The sequence below is a fragment of the Pelophylax lessonae genome, assembly GCF_965119305.1.
Source record: "Pelophylax lessonae genome assembly, chromosome: 9".
In the NCBI taxonomy this organism is placed as follows: domain Eukaryota; kingdom Metazoa; phylum Chordata; class Amphibia; order Anura; family Ranidae; genus Pelophylax; species Pelophylax lessonae.
The window spans coordinates 99,239,236-99,249,427 of record NC_138776.1 but is presented as its reverse complement, the minus strand read 5'-3'; the positions used below and the strand labels follow the sequence as shown (position 1 = coordinate 99,249,427).

At 41.1% G+C, this 10,192-nt stretch overlaps 1 protein-coding gene across 1 annotated transcript in view; it reads left to right on the top strand.

The window, feature by feature from the left end:
- The first annotated feature begins 2,743 nt into the window (after positions 1–2,743).
- The window catches only part of PDZD7 (PDZ domain containing 7), a 148,536-nt gene continuing 141,087 nt past the window's right edge, over positions 2,744–10,192 (top strand). The window contains exon 1 of the mRNA XM_082268408.1: positions 2,744–2,807. The gene's annotated coding sequence lies outside the window, so the exon portion shown is untranslated. The remainder of the gene's footprint in view (positions 2,808–10,192) is intronic.

The window sequence follows — 10,192 nt, the reverse complement described above, 5'->3', positions numbered from 1 at the left end:
ATGGCATAATTGTCCAAATATGGCCATATTTGGGTAATGACATCAGTGTGTCTGTCTAAGGGAATGTTTGACTATTCTTCCAGAAGCGCACTTTTGAGGTCAGGCGCTGATGTTGGATGAGAAGGCCTGGCTAGCAGTCTCCTCTCAAATTCATCCCAAAGGTGTTCTATCGGGTTGAGGTAAGGACTCTGTGCAGGCTAGTCAAGTTCCTGCACCCAAAAACTCGCTCATCCATGTCTTTATGGACCTTGCTTTTTGCACTGGTGCTCAGTTATGTTGGAACAGGAAGGGGCCAGCCTCAAACTTTTCCCACAAAGTTGGGAGCATGAAATTGTCATAATGTCTTGGTATGCTGAGACCTTAAGAGTTCCCTTCATTGGAACTAAGGGGACAAGCCCAACCCCTGAAAAAAAAAAAACTCCACACCATAATTCCCCCTCTACCAAATGATTTGGTCTAGTGCACAAAGCAAGGTCCATAAAGACATGGATGAGCGAGTTTGGGGTGGAGGAACTTGACTGACCTGCACAGCACCTGACCTCAACCCGATGGAACACCTTTGGGATGAATTCGAGAGGAGACTGCGAGCCAGGCCTTCTCATCCAACATCCGCGCCTGACCTCACAAATGCGCTTCTGGAAGAATAGTCAAACATTCCCTTAGACAGACACACTCCAAAAGGTTTTTTATGCTGTCTGTTGCCCTGTTAGGGAGATTCACCATCTCACCCAGAACAGGAATAGAAGGGAAATCTTTCAATGAGGATACTAGTTCTGGTGTCATTTCTTCACTTTGGAAGGATTTCTTCTTACTTCCGGTTTTGGTTAGAGGACAGGAAGTGAAGGGAGATCTCCCCAATGTGACACAGGTAGCAAAAAAATAAAAAAGAAAATATTGCCAGTGGTTATAACCCTTCCTTTATTCTGGGAGGCAACAACCCATCGATCACAGTCTACCTGTTGGCTACGGACAGGTGACAGGTAGACCGCAAACAGGTTCCTGCACTGCCAACCCCCGCCTTCTAGGTGCTGGTCCTTCTCTCTCCATCCAGCCTTCTCTGCCATGCCTTCTATGTCCTGGTTCTCCCCCCCCCCCCCCCCCCCCAGCCATTGTCATCAGTGAACATCGGAGACCGGGAGGTAGCACAGCCCAGGATTGAGGGCTCCTGCTTCCACCCTTTATCCAGAACTGAGCTGCCTCCCAGTCTCCGCTGTATACACTATGGGAGTGAAGGGGGGCCAGAGGTTACTGCTATAAGGGAAAAAAGGGGCAGAGGACACCACTGTGTGTGTGCGCGTGTGTGTGTGTGGGGGGGGGGGGGGAGAGTACATTGTGTTATGGGCAGGGTCACCCCCATAGCAGTGTTCTCTACCACCCTTCACATCACCCCCCCACACTCCCTGAACCCTGTATTCTGAGTGTAATGCCTTCTTTAACCCTAAATTCTAAGCTTAAAATACTCCTTAACCCTGCATTCTTAGCCTAAAGCACTCCTTAACCCTGCATTCTGAGCACAACGCACTACTGAACCCTGCGTTCTCAACGCAATGCACTCCTGAACCCTGCATGCTGAGCACAACTAATCCTGATCCCTGCATTCTGAGCACAACGCACTTCTTTACCCTGCATTCTGAGCACAACGCACTTCTATGCCCTGCATTCTGAGCACAAGCAATCCTGATCCCTGCATTCTGAGCGCAACGCACTCCTGATCCCTGCGTTCTGAGCACTACGCACTCCTTTACCCTGCAGTCTGAGCCCAATGCACTCCTTTACCCTGCGTTCTGAGCACTACGCACTCCTTTACCCTGCAGTCTGAGCCCAATGCACTCCTTTATCCTGCATTCTGAGCACTACGCACTCCTTTACCCTGCAGTCTGAGCCCAATGCACTCCTTTATCCTGCATTCTGAGTGCAATGCACTCCTTTATGCTGCATTCTGAACATAATGCACACCTTAACCCTGCATTCTGAAAATAATGCATGCCTAAACTCTGCATTCTGAAAGTAGCATACTTCTGATCAATGCATTCTTAGCGCAACGCACTTCTGCCCCCCTGAATTATGAGTATAATGCACTCCTTAACTCTGCATTCTCTGTATAACGCATTCCTAAACCCTGCACTCTCTTGTAATACTTATTTTATTTTTGTTCTAAGTAAAATTATTTTATCAAGAAAAAAAGGTCTTACTGTCGTTTTGTTTTGTTTTGTCTTTTTTTGTGGGAGGGGGGCTTCAGAATTTCCTGCCTATAGGCTCCTGAGATTTAAATCGGGCCCTGTCTGCAAATCGCATCAGACTGCACAAAAAGTAGGGCATGCACTATTTTCAAAATTGCACTGTGCCAAATTTCATAAAACTGCAGTACCATGCGTTCTTGTGTCCACAAACACACTGCGTTTGTGATCTATGTTTGGGATTAACAATGTATTATCGTCCGCACTAGATCACAAAGCCAGTGTGTTTTGAACACGGTACAGGAAACACACATGGAACATGCCGTTCTGGAATTGGGTTCCGGTGTGAACCGATCCGAACAACATGACACTGTGCCCGATGATCTTTGACTTCGTCAGTGTTATTCAAGCAGATCTCCATCTCCAGAAGGTTGCCTACCCCCTGCTTTACTCTATCCAAAGTACAAAAAAAATCCTTAGTTCTGTTTACAGTACATCAAGCCTTGACCAAAAATGGCCACTAGAGGGCACTGACTGTGAGCTGGCACCTCCTGTTTAGTGATGTAATTGCATTCAGTGGAAACAAGGATCAATAGATTATCCTCCTGCAAGGACGAACATCTACGTACTGTAAGTGTGACTTCCACCTGCATGTCATTCCTTCTGCATTGTTTTATTTCTAGATGTATGATTCTGTAGCATTAGACTTTTATTAGTGCAAATACTGGATTTAAGTGTTTTAGGCTTTGCTGCTTGCTGTCTCCCTCTAACAACTGTAAGTTACATAGTAGAATACCATTAAACAATTATAATGTAATATTGTTCGCTTAGATCATCATAAAAGTCACATAATTTTTTTCTCGCGTGCATATCAGAAAAATGTGATTTAAAGGGCTCATTAGAATGTAAAACGCCACCGTTAGAAACGTACAGCATATCGTTTTATATGTAAAATTCGAATTTAGAAGTTGTGATAAACTGTTTTATTTTTTTGGGGCTTGTTTGGTATTTGTTATAAAATAAGAAAATACTTTGTTGCTATTGTATTTATACAATTAATGTACCAAGATACACTTTACACCAAAAATATTAAAAAGCATTTTCAACACAACCACACTTCTTAACACATGCCCCTATATCCAATTGCTAAAATATAACAAAAAACAAGGAAAAATTTCACATGAAATTTTTACAACACTGGTGGTTTTATATCCTTTGGTATTACATTGTTATAACAGGGTCGTGGGAACAGTTAGTCAATTATTGTAGTACCTGATCCAGCCGGAGCTATGTAGAAGAACTGATACTCAGGAACTGAACAATGGTTAGAGACTGGAAGAAAACTTTTTCCCTAGTCAGATGTGTAGCTGCTCCACCATCTCTATTGTACACAAGGACCGCTCAGATACAAAGTACAATTGCTGGCCATTCCAGAGAGGAGTAGAAGGTTCTGGGTCCATCTGGCTGATCTGGGCAAAGAAGAAGTAGAAAATAGGAGCTTGTGTAGACTGGTGTCATTGCTACCATTTGCTTTTGAAGGCAGTGATGCTCACATGCATGCCTTTGAACGCAAAATTCAGCAAGTGCTGTGTTCGACTTGCTTTTATTGCAATTTATAGTTGAAGTTTAGGTCAATTTTTTTTTTTTTTAAGCAACATCGGGGACATACTGTATCTTACCTGTGTGTTTCATGTCCAACTGGCTGCTGCTTAAGCTGGCCATACACTAGCAGATTTTTGAACAAAGGTTCTGTGAACATAGAATTCAGTGACTTGACAAATTTCGTTCAAAAGAACTTCAAAATTCCATTTGTTTTTAACATTTTATCTTGGAAATAATGGGCATTCCCAAACAAAAAGAATCCTTAAGGCCCGTACACACGTAGCGATTGTCGGCCGTAAATATTCGGCCACCGACCGATCGGCCGATTGTCGGCTTGTTAGTATGATGCTTCCGACAACTGACTGCGACTTTTCGGCCGAACAGAATCTGGTGTGCAGGCATTAAAATTTTTGTTGGCCAACACCAGAACGGCCGATTGTTCGCCAGTCAGTACAGAATTCGGCCGACAAACAGCAGATGAGCAAAACTGGGCATGCTCAGAGAAGAAAAAACACACGGAAAGTTAACCATCACATGACATCACTTCTGCAGTCGGCTGTTGTTGGCCGACAAAATTCGTGTGCAGTCTTTAGCACTTTTCAACCGATAGGACAGCACTGGACAAAAGACGGCCGATTGTTCGGCCGACATTCGGTACGTGTGTACGGGGCTTTACTGTAAGAAGTTCACTTGATAAAGAAGAATTTACCTTCCTGTTCCTTAGAGTTTTATCATTAATGCGGTCAAAACATTTAGAAAATCAAATGAATATTCTGAAAAGAAAAAAATTTTAATTATATTCTACTAGTTTATGGCAAGCTTTAGTGTAGAAATCTTCTCCCCACTGTTGCTGGGCCTTCTCCACAGCGCTGATCCTCTGGCTCTGCTGGGGTTACCATCAGAGAGTTTGAAAAGTTGCACTGCTCACCTGCCCCTTCTTCATGCCTCCATCATTCATGGAATATTTTTTCCCAGAATGCAAAGCATTTTGTGAATGGGTGACAAGTAGATGAGTGCCTGGATCCTCCTCCTTCAATCACAGAACACTTTGCATATTGCGAAAGAATACTATGAATTCTGTGAATGGAGGAGGTGGGCAGAAAGGGTGGGTGAGCAGTGCAACTCTTTCACCCTCGCAGCCATTTATGTTGAAGCAAGCTATCATTAAAATTGTTTTTACACTGTTTTGCTCCCATGGTACGAAGTATATGTAAATGTTAGTTGCTTTCTAAGTCTGACTTGCACCCCCCCCCCCCCTCCACTTTCCTCGTGACAAGACTCATCATAGTGGCAACTTGTCTTGACTCTGAGCATTTTCCTGAGACATGATATATATATATATATATATATATATATATATATATATATATATATATATATACATACAGTGGGTACGGAAAGTATTCAGACCCCCTTAAATTTTTCACTCTTTGTTATATTGCAGCCATTTGCTAAAATCATTTAAGTTCATTCTTCTTCCTCATGAATGTACACATAGCACCCCATACTGACAGAAAAACACAGAATTGTTGACATTGTTGCAGATTTATTAAAAAAGAAAAACTGAAATATCACATGGTCCTAAGTATTCAGACCCTTTGCTCAGTATTTAGTAGAAGCCCCCTTTTGATCTAATACAGCCAGGAGTCTTTTTGGGAAAGATGCAACAAGTCTTTCACACCTGGATTTGGGGATCCTCTGCCATTCCTCCTTGCAGATCCTCTCCAGTTCTGTCAGGTTGGATGGTAAATGTTGGTGGACAGCCATTTTTAGGTCTCTCCAGAGATGCTCAATTGGGTTTAAGTCAGGGCTCTGGCTGGGCCATTCAAGAACAGTCACAGAGTTGTTGTGAAGCCACTCCTTCGTTATTTTAGCTGTGTGCTTAGGGTCATTGTCTTGTTGGAAGGTAAACCTTCGGCCCAGTCTGAGGTCCAGAGCACTCTGGAGAAGGTTTTTGTCCAGGATATCCCTGTACTTGGCCGCATTAATCTTTCCCTCGATTGCACCCCGTCGCCCTGTCCCTGCAGCTGAAAAACACCCCCACAGCATGATGCTGCCACCACCATGCTTCACTGTTGGGACTGTATTGGACAGGTGATGAGCAGTGCCTGGTTTTCTCCACACATACCGCTTAGAATTAAGGCCAAAAAGTTCTATTTTGGTCTCATCAGACCAGAGAATCTTATTTCTCACCATCTTGGAGTCCTTCAGGTGTTTTTTAGCAAACTCCATGCGGGCTTTCATGTATCTTACACTGAGAAGAGGCTTCCGTCGGGCCACTCTGCCATAAAGCCCCGACTGGTGGAGGGCTGCAGTGATGGTTGACTTTCTACAACTTTCTCCCATCTCCTGACTGCATCTCTGGAGCTCTCTCACCAAGGCTCTTCTCCCCCCCGATAGCTCAGTTTAGCCGGACGGCCAGCTCTAGGAAGGGTTCTGGTCATCCCAAACGTCTTCCATTTGAGGATTATGGAGGCCACTGTGCTCTTTGGAACCTTAAGTGCAGCAGAAATCTTTTTGTAACCTTGGCCAGATCTGTGCCTTGCCACAATTCTGTCTCTGAGCTCTTCAGGCAGTTCCTTTTGACCTCATGATTCTCATTTGCTCTAACATGCATTGTGATCTGGAAGGTCTTATATAGACAGGTGTGTGGCTTTCCTAATCAAGTCCAATCAGTATAATCAAACACAGCTGGACTCAAATGAAGGTGTAGAACCATCTCAAGGATGATCAGAAGAAATGGAAAGCACCTGAGTTAAATATATGAGTGTCACAGCAAAGGGTCTGAATACTTAGGACCATGTGATATTTCAGTTTTTCTTTTTTAATAAATCTGCAACAATGTCAACAATTCTGTGTTTTTCTGTCAGTATGGGGTGCTATGTGTACATTCATGAGGAAGAAGAATGAACCTAAATGATTTTAGCAAATGGCTGCAATATAACAAAGAGTGAAAAATTTAAGGGGGTCTGAATACTTTCCGTACCCACTGTATATATATATATATATATATATATATATATATATATACAAACCCAAATCCAAAAAATTTGGGACACTGTACAAATTGTGAGTAAAAAGGGAATGGACTAATTTACAAATCTCATAAACTTATATTTTATTCACAATATAATATAGATAACATATCAAATGTTGAAAGTGAGACATTTTGAAATGTCATGCCAAATATTGGCTCATTTTGGATTTCATGAGAGCTACACATTCCAAAAAAGTTGGGAAAGGTAGCAATAAGTGGCCGGAAAAGTTAAATGTACATATAAGGAACGGCTGGAGGACCAATTTGCAACTTATTCGGTCAATTGGTAACATGATTGGGTATAAAAAGAACTTCCCAGAGTGGCAGTGTCTCTCAGAAGTCAAGATGGGCAGAGGATCCCCAATTCCCCCAATGCTGCGGCGAAAAATAGTGGAACAATATCAGAAAGGAGTTTCTCAGAGAGAAATTGCAAAGAGGTTGAAGTTATCATCATCTACAGTGCATAATATCATCCAAAGATTCAGAGAATCTGGAACAATCTCTGTGCGTAAGGGTCAAGGCGGAAAAACCATATTGAATGCCCGTGATCTTCCGGCCCTTAGACGGCACTGCATCACATACAGGAATGCTACTGTAATGGAAATCACAACATGGGCTCAGGAATACTTCCAGAAAACATTGTCAGTGAACACAATCCACCGTGCCATTCGCCGTTGCCAGCTAAAACTCTATAGGCCAAAAAAGAAGCCAAATCTAAACATGATCCAGAAGCACAGGCGTTTTCTCTGGGCCAAGGCTCATTTAAAATGGACTGTGGCAAAGTGGAAAACTGTTCTGTGGTCAGACTAATCAAAATTTGAAGTTCTTTTTGGAAAACTGGGACGCCATGTCATCCGGACTAAAGAGGACAAGGATAACCCAAGTTGTTATCAGCGGTCAGTTCAGAAGCCTGCACCTCTGATGGTATGGGGTTATATGAGTGCGTGTGGCATGGGCAGCTTACACATCTGGAAAGGCACCATCAATGCTGAAAGGTATATCCAAGTTCTAGAACAACATATGCTCCCATCCAGACGTCGTCTCTTTCAGGGAAGACCTTGCATTTTCCAACATGACAATGCCAGACCACATACTGCATCAATTACAACATCATGGCTGTGTAGAAGGATCCGGTTACTGAAATGGCCATCCTGCAGTCCAGATCTTTCACCCATAGAAAACATTTGGCACATCATAAAGAGGAAGATGCAACAAAGAAGACCTAAGACAGTTGAGCAACTAGAAGCCTGTATTCGACAAGAATGGGACAACATTCCTATTCCTAAACTTGAGCAACTTGTCTCCTTAGTCCCCAGACGTTTGCAGACTTTTATAAAAAGAAGAGGGGATGCCACACAGTGGTAAACATGGCCTTGTCCCAACTATTTTGAGATGTGTTGATGCCATAAAATTTAATATAAATGTATTTTTCCCTTAAAATGATACATTTTCTCAGTTTAAACATTTGATATGTCATCTATGTTTTATTCTGAATAAAATATTGAAATTTGAAACTTCCACATCATTGCATTCTGTTTTTATTCACAACTTGTCCCAACTTTTTTGGAATCAGGTTTTTTATATATATATATATATATTTTATATATATATATATATATATATATATATATATATATATAAGTGTCAAATGATTTTTACTAATTTTAGTGCCAAATGATTTAGTTTAGTGGGACAGCAAAGGTTCCACAAGATTGGAGTGTTTTTAGAAATACTGTATACACTATGTATACCTCGCTGTTTTTTCTTTTTTTTTTTTTTATTGTATTATTTTAATTTTAGTCTTTTTTTGTGAGATTTTAGTTACTTTTTAAGTACGATTTTTTTTTTTTTTTCTGTAAACAATAATTCATTATAAAACTAGAGATGTCCTAAAACATAGACCATTTAGGTGCTTTGCATGTCTTTTCTACAGTATGTTATTTTTACCATTTTACTGTATGTATGTTTAGAAAAGGATATCCATCCCCTTCTATTATTTCAGTCCTTCTCCATCTGAGTCCTCAGGGATCACTTACAGGTCAGGCTATGAGTACAGGTCTATTCATTAGTAACAGTAGCCTTCTAGAAGACACATTCTAATGGTTCATAGTCATGTGCAATGCATTTAGTAACGAATCGAAATTCAGTGGAATTTTGTATCTTCCAGACATTCGGATGCATCCGAATGTCTGAAGAAAAATATAGCAACTTTCAACAAATATGAAAGAAATTATAAGGAAATTAACGAATTAATTCTGCATGATTCGTTGATTTGGTAAAGATCTAATGAAACACCATGTTGACTCGGAGTAAATCTTACAGCCCAATCAGCTGATTTGATTTGTGCTGCAGGTTGGATTACTAATACTAGCAAAGTGCATTTCTGAGAACTGAGTGAGAAGGGTGTTGTATTGTATTTAAGCAGAGGAGATGAGTTTTAAAGAGCAACAGAAGAGGTGTGTGTGTGTGTGTGTGTGTGTGTGTGTGTGTGTGTGTGTGTGTGTTAATGGATTTAATAAACAAACTACTTTCTGAATTACGAATCGTTATGGCTAAGAAATAACGAATTATCAGAAAATTAAACAATCAAATAATAATCAAATGGATTCGTTGTTTGATGTTTTGATAATAATCTTACAACGAGAGACCCTTATTGTGGCCTGTAGGCATTAGGCTGGGATTACAGTAATTTATAACACCTTTGTGACGCTTGCTTTATTTTTAATATATCAATTACAGATCAGACCGTTGCAAAGAAGTGCTTAAACCGTTTTGTAATATGCAATTAATGGTTAAAAGAATAATTGTCCCAAATTCCAAAAAAATGTTTTTATATAGAACTGGAGCAGGGGTAGGCAACTTTTTGAACCTAGCATGCCATTAAATGTTTGTAAGAAATTGAAAGTGACAGACAGGTCCATGCATTAGAAATCATGGAACCCCATATAGCCTATCTGACAGGGCCCATGTGCCCCCTAAGGCCTGGTTCATACCTATGCGTTTTTCAGTGCTTTTTGCAGAAACGCACTGCAGCCCATTTACCATGGTTTCCTATTGGACACGTTCACATCTTTGCTTTTTTTCAGCTGCTGTGTTTTTGGAAAGGGTCAGGGACTTTTTTTAATCGTTCAACGGTATGTTTTTGGTTCAATAGACTTCAATGGAGAAGCTGCAGAAAAGCATGTAGTGTGGTTTTGCCGAGATTTGCCTTTTGCAATCTGCCCAACAACAAACTGGCCAAAAAAAAAAGCATAAAAAACACAAAACACATAAAGTGCAAAAAAACATGTGTGAAAAAATGCACCACAAAAAGCACTGCAGAAATGGATCACATGCAAACTGCATTAGTGTGAACCAGGCCTAAGTGTCTTAACAA